The sequence below is a fragment of the Anomaloglossus baeobatrachus genome, chromosome 1 (genome assembly GCF_048569485.1).
Source record: "Anomaloglossus baeobatrachus isolate aAnoBae1 chromosome 1, aAnoBae1.hap1, whole genome shotgun sequence".
Classification (NCBI taxonomy): Eukaryota; Metazoa; Chordata; class Amphibia; order Anura; family Aromobatidae; genus Anomaloglossus; species Anomaloglossus baeobatrachus.
The window spans coordinates 269,459,744-269,465,743 of NC_134353.1; positions in this window are offsets into that span (position 1 = coordinate 269,459,744).

A 6,000-nucleotide genomic window follows, 5' to 3' on the forward strand; every position below is an offset into this window, starting at 1 on the left:
AGACAGTGGCACCCGGCAATTACACTCACCCGATGCTGAGCGGCAGGACCTGTAGCTATTGCACACCCGCACTCATCAGATCTTTCTCACACACACACACACAATCAGATCTCACACACACCAGATATCACACACAAACATCGGATCGCACACACAGTCAGATTGCACACATAATCAGATCACACATATAATCAGATCGCACACACAAGCATCGGATCACATGCAAGTGTCGCGGGCGGGGAAGACGCCGTCGCTGCTGCCCTCTCGCCAACGCTCGGGTTCGGCACAGCTGCGATGGCTGCTCGGTGGCTCGAGCGGTGGGCCGAATCCGAGGACTCGAGCGGCGCTCCTCGCCCCTGAGTGAAAGGGGTGGTTGGTTTGGGTGATTTAGTCCGTGACACCACCCACGGGTCGTAGTGAAGATGGGCACCACCACTGCTGGTGACGGGGATCCCGGGAGCGATGGTAGGGAGCATCTGGGATGTTGTTTTCCCCCTCCGTGGGTAGGGGTTAGTGGTCCCGGGACCCGATGATGTGACGAGGAGGCAGGGTCGGTGAGGTGCAGGGTTGCAGGGACAGCGCGGCGCGGTGCCGGATGGCACGGGTGTACTCACTCAGCAAGAAAGGTACAAAGTCCTCGGTAATCCAAATGGCTGGATGGACGGGTCCCGCAGCGTCTCTCCCCGGTCAGGTGATGGCGGCTTTCTTTCCCTGCACCTTGATGTTCTTCTTCTGACTACTATGGATTCCCAACGGTAGTCCGCTCCCCGGTGTATGGGTACCGGAGGAGCCCGTTTGCCCGCAGGCGCTGGCCCTTGGGTCTCTAGCCTTAGGCGGTAGCTGTTACCCTCACGGTGTGGGCGGTTGCCTTCAATCGGGTCTTTGGCTGCTAGGAAACCCCTGGGGTTCCGGTCGCACTCGGATTTGACTATTTGTCGGCGGCTCCAAGCCTGGTCGGGGTCCGATGGCCCTGCCTGTGTGTGCTGGCTTCACTTCGCTCCCCGGTCAGTATCGGCGGGCCGTCGCCCGTCCCCGGTCCTACGGTTCTGCGTTGATTCACCACTCCTGCAGACGGCCACCACCGTCTGCCGACCTTGCTGTCAGTGCCTGGGCCACAAACCCAGACAGCCAAGTGTTCACTCCTCTCACTTCAAACTCCTCAACTGAACTGTCCCTTTTCCCGTCTCCAGGCCTGTGAACTCCTCGGTGGGTGGAGCCAACCGCTTAGCTCTGCCCCAACTGGTGTGGACATCAGACCCTGGAGGGAGGCAACAAGGGTTTTGTGTTTGGCTGGTGTCCCTGTCTGATGGGGGTGGGGTGTTTGTGTGTTATCTGTGACGACCTGGCTAAGCCAGGGCGCAACATTCCCCCTTGGTGAAATGCAGATCGTCCACAGGCTGCCCGTCCATCACTGGTTTTATTTTTCTTTTCAAAACTGTAAAAATATAAATAACATGTAACATTTGAAACATATAAGCATTTTTGTGAGGACACTTAAACGTTGCACATATAAACAAAAACATTTTTACTGACGGACGGACGGATGTCTTCCGCTCTCCCACCCAAGCAACCTAGCCCTGATGCTGCCCCTAAGAAGTGGGCAGCACCCCTTGACCCCAGTCAAGGTTCAGGCTGCCCGAGCGGGAATGGGTATGGTTACTCGCACCTGGCTGTCACTTCAGGGGACCCCACGTCCTTGGGGGACCCCTGACCCCCGGAGGATGGCCACCGGTCCTGGTGGTGGCCGGGCCCCAGCCTACTCTGCTGCGGGCCCTTCCTCCAATCTGCCTCTCCGGAGGCGGCTCCGACGGAAAATTACCCCTTAACTTATTTACAAGCCCACAAGTTCGTGGGTGACCTGCCAGTTCTCGGCCATGTCCATGAGTAGTCTCTCATGCAGGTGGTAAACACAGGGTCCCTCCTGGGACAACTTGCCGGCAACGGCCGGAATAATCACATGTAGACAATCAGGTAACATTCACGGTTCATTAAAGTCATTCAATTTAAACTGCTGAGGGTCCCAACGGGGGACAACTGCTTGCAATGGCGAAACGCTGCCACTACTTAAGGTCATATTCTCCCAGGACCTCCTGCTGCTCCACATCCAGATGGCTTGGTGGAGAAAGGGGCTGGGGCCGCATCTGCTCATTGCAGCTCTTCCTCTGCGCGACGTTCAGGGCGAACTAGCCCCTCTCCCCACAGTGGCGGGTGTAAGTCACTGGGTCGCCCGGCAATAGATCACGACCTTGGTGGCCCGTGGGGAGGTGCGAATTGACATCACGGTGGGCCACAAATACTTCGGCCTCCAGGCTCATAGATGAAGCCAAACCCCCTCCGTTGGTCTAACTGCCGGACTTGACCCTCGTACACTGGGCCCCGCACCCGAAAGGTGGCATGGCGGAGTGCATCCTTCTCTCTGATCACCCTCGCCATCACTTCGGCCCTTTGCTGCTCCCTGGCGGCAATCTCCTGGCCCAACGGGTTCGGTTCCCTGTCCCAGAATGGGGCGTTGGCAGACCCCTGCGCCCGGGTCGGGCCCCGCTGGACCACACCCACACCGGCCACTACCGGTTCTCTCTCGTGGGGGTCCTGCGGTGTCGTGGCCTGTACTGCTGCTTGACAGTGGCGGCCCAGCGCAGCCTCAGCCGAGGCGGGGGACTCAGGGTTCACTGACCTCACCGGTTGGGCCTTCGGGCCAGCAGCGGCCGGTCCTTCCATGACCGGGCGGATTGCCAGAGCCGGGACGGTCTCAGGTGCGGCCATTTCCGGGGCTGACGGATTCTCATCGCGGACGGCTACTTCCCGCGGTTTCTTCCATGGCAGCGGGAGAGACGCACTCCGTTCCCAAACAACGCCCCCAGGCCGGTCCTCTAGGGCGGACGGGTTGGCTTCCACTACCAATGTTGGGGGTAGCGGACCGAGCGGAGGGCTGACAGCAGGCGATACGGATGGCGGGGGACGCAGGAGGGTGAGCGGGTGCAGGCCGAGCCCCTCAGCCGCAGCGGTTGGTCCTTTCCGGACATAGAGGCGTGGGTCGCTTACCCGCTCCTCAAACTCTGCCTCCACCTCGCGGGGGTAGCGGACCGAGTGGAGGGGTGACAGCAAGCGATATGGATGGCGGGGGACGCAGGAGGGTGAGCGGGTGCAGGCCGAGCCCATCAGCCGCAGCGGCTGGTCCTTTCCGGACATAGAGGCGTGGGTCGCTTACCCGCTCCTCAAACTCTGCCTCCACCTCGCGTCTCCGCATGGCCACCGCCACTTCCTTCATCTCAGCAACCCAGCGCTCCATCAAGAACTGAACCTGGGCTTGAAGGTGACAGCACATCTGTGCGGTCCGGGCTTCCACCCACGCCGCTGTTCCTGGCGTGGGCTCTGGGATTTCCGCGTTGCTGGTCGGACGGGACATCCTGCATGACCGTGTTCCAGGAACCAATTGTTTGCAGAGTCCTGGCGTCCCTGCTCTTATAGCCTCGGCTACATCAGGCAGACACACTCTCGTGCCCCCTTGGTACTCTTCAGCACTTCCGTTTGTTGGGGGCGGGGCTTCGCTTTCGCGCCTTCCCTGCTTGGAGAAGACGCTCGAGCGGGAGATTTTCGCGACAAGATGGCAACGCTTCAAAATTTTTGGCCGGACACCGCCGGCGGAGATCACAAGGCGCACTTCTACTGGTAAGTAGATGGGTTCAATCCTGTTCGTGACGCCAAGTTGTCGCGGGCGGGGAGGACGCCGTCGCTGCTGCGCTCTCACCAACGCTCGGGTCCGGCGCTGCTGCGATGGCTGCTCGGTGGCTCGAGCGGTGGGCCAGATCCGGGGACTCGAGCGGTGCTCCTCGCCCGTGAGTGAAAGGGGTGGTTGATTTGGGGGATTTAGTCCGTGACGCCACACACGGGTCGTGGTGAAGATGGGCACCACCGCTGCTGTTGACGGGGATCCCAGGAGCGATGGTAGGGAGCAGCTGGGATGTTGTTTTCCCCCTCCGTGGGTAGAGGTCGGTGGTCCCGGGGCCCGATGATGTGATGGGGAGGCAGGGTCGGTGAGGTGCAGGGTTGCAGGGACAGCGCAGCGTGGTGCCGGATGGCACGTGTGTACTCACTCAGCAAGAAAGGTACAAAGTCCTCGGTAAACCAAATGGCTGGATGGACGGGTCCCGCAGCCGGCTGCAGTGTCTCTCCCCGGAGAGGTGATGGCAGCTGTCTTTCCCTGCACCTTGATGTTCTTCTGCTGACTACTATGGATTCCCAACGGTAGTCCGCTCCCCGGTGTATGGGTACCGGAGGAGCCCGTTAGCCCGCAGGCGCTGGCCCTTGGATCTCTAGCCTTAGACGGTAGCTGTTACCCTCACGGTGTGGGCGGTTGCCTTCAATCGGGTCTTTGGCTGCTAGGAAACCCTTGGGGTTCCGGTTGCACTCGGATTTGACTATTTGTCGGCGGCTCCAAGCCTGGTCGGGGTCCGATGGCCCTGCCTGTGTGTGCTGGCTTCACTATGCTCCCCGGTCGGAACCAGCGGGCCTTCGCCCATCCCCGGTCCTACGGTTCCGCGTCGATTCACCACTCCTGCAGACGGCCACCACCATCTGCCGACCTTGCTGTCAGTGCCTGGGCCAGAAACCCAGACAGCCAAGTGTTCACTCCTCTCACTTCAAACTCTTCAACTGAACTGTCACTTTTCCCGCCTCCAGGCCTGTGAACTCCTCGGTGGGTGGAGCAACCGCTTAGCTCCGCCCCACCTGGTGGGGACATCAGACCCTGGAGGCAGGCAACAAGGGTTTTGTGTTTGGCTGGTGTCCCTGTCTGATGGGGGTGGGGTGTTTGTGTGTTATCTGTGACGACCTGGCTAGGCCAGGGCGCAACATTCCCCCTTGGTGAAATGCAGACTGTCCGCAGGCTGCCCGTCCATCACCGGTTTTATTTTGATTTTCAAAACTGTAAAAATATAAATAACATGTAACATTTCAAACATATAAGCATTTTTGTGAGGACACTTAAACATTGCATATAGAAACAAAAACATTTTTACTGACGGACGGACGGATGTCTTCCACTCTCCCACCCAAGCAACCTAGCCCTGATGCTGCCCCTAAGAAGTGGGCAGCACCCCTTGACCCAAGTCAAGGTTCAGGCTGCCCGAGCGGGAATGGGTATGGTTACTCGAACATGGCTGTCACTTCAGGGGACCCCACGTCCTTGGGGGACCCCTGACCCCCGGAGGATGGCCACCGGTCCTGGTGGTGGCCGGGCCCCAGCCTACTCTGCTGCGGGCCCTTCCTCCAATCTGCCTCTCCGGAGGCGGCTCCGACGGAAAATCACCCCTCAACTTATTTACAAGCCCACAAGTTCGTGGGTGGCCTGCCAGTTCTCGGCCATGTCCATGAGTAGTCTCTCATGCAGGTGGTAAACACAGGGTCCCTCCTGGGACAACTTGCCGGCAACGGCCAGAATAATCACATGTAGACAATCAGGTAACGTTCGCGGTTCATTAAAGTCATTCAATTTAAACTGCTGAGGGTCCCAACGGGGGACAACTGCTTGCAACGGCGAACCGCTGCCACTACTTAAGGTCATATTCTTCCAGGACCTCCTCCTGCTCCGCATCCAGATGGCTTAGTGGAGGAGGGGGCTGGGGCCTCATCTGCTCACTGCGGCTCTTCCTCTGCGCGACATTCAGGGCAAACCAGCCCCTCTCCCCACAATGGCAGTTGTAAGTCTGATGGGGGTGGGGTGTTTGTGTGTTATCTGTGACGAACTGGCTAGGCCAGGGCGCCACACAAGCATCAAATCACACACACAAGCATCGGATTGCACACACATTGGATCGCATACACACTCACCTCATCCAGCGACACCGATCTCTTCTCGCCAGCAGAATCCTGAGAGGCAGTGCTGTGGAGCGCAACGAACAGGACCTGTGGTGGGACATGTGACTTGCTCTCATCATTCCCTGCGGTCACAAGCGCTGGATGTGATGTGTGCGATCGGCTGTGTGTCTGTGATCTGCTGTG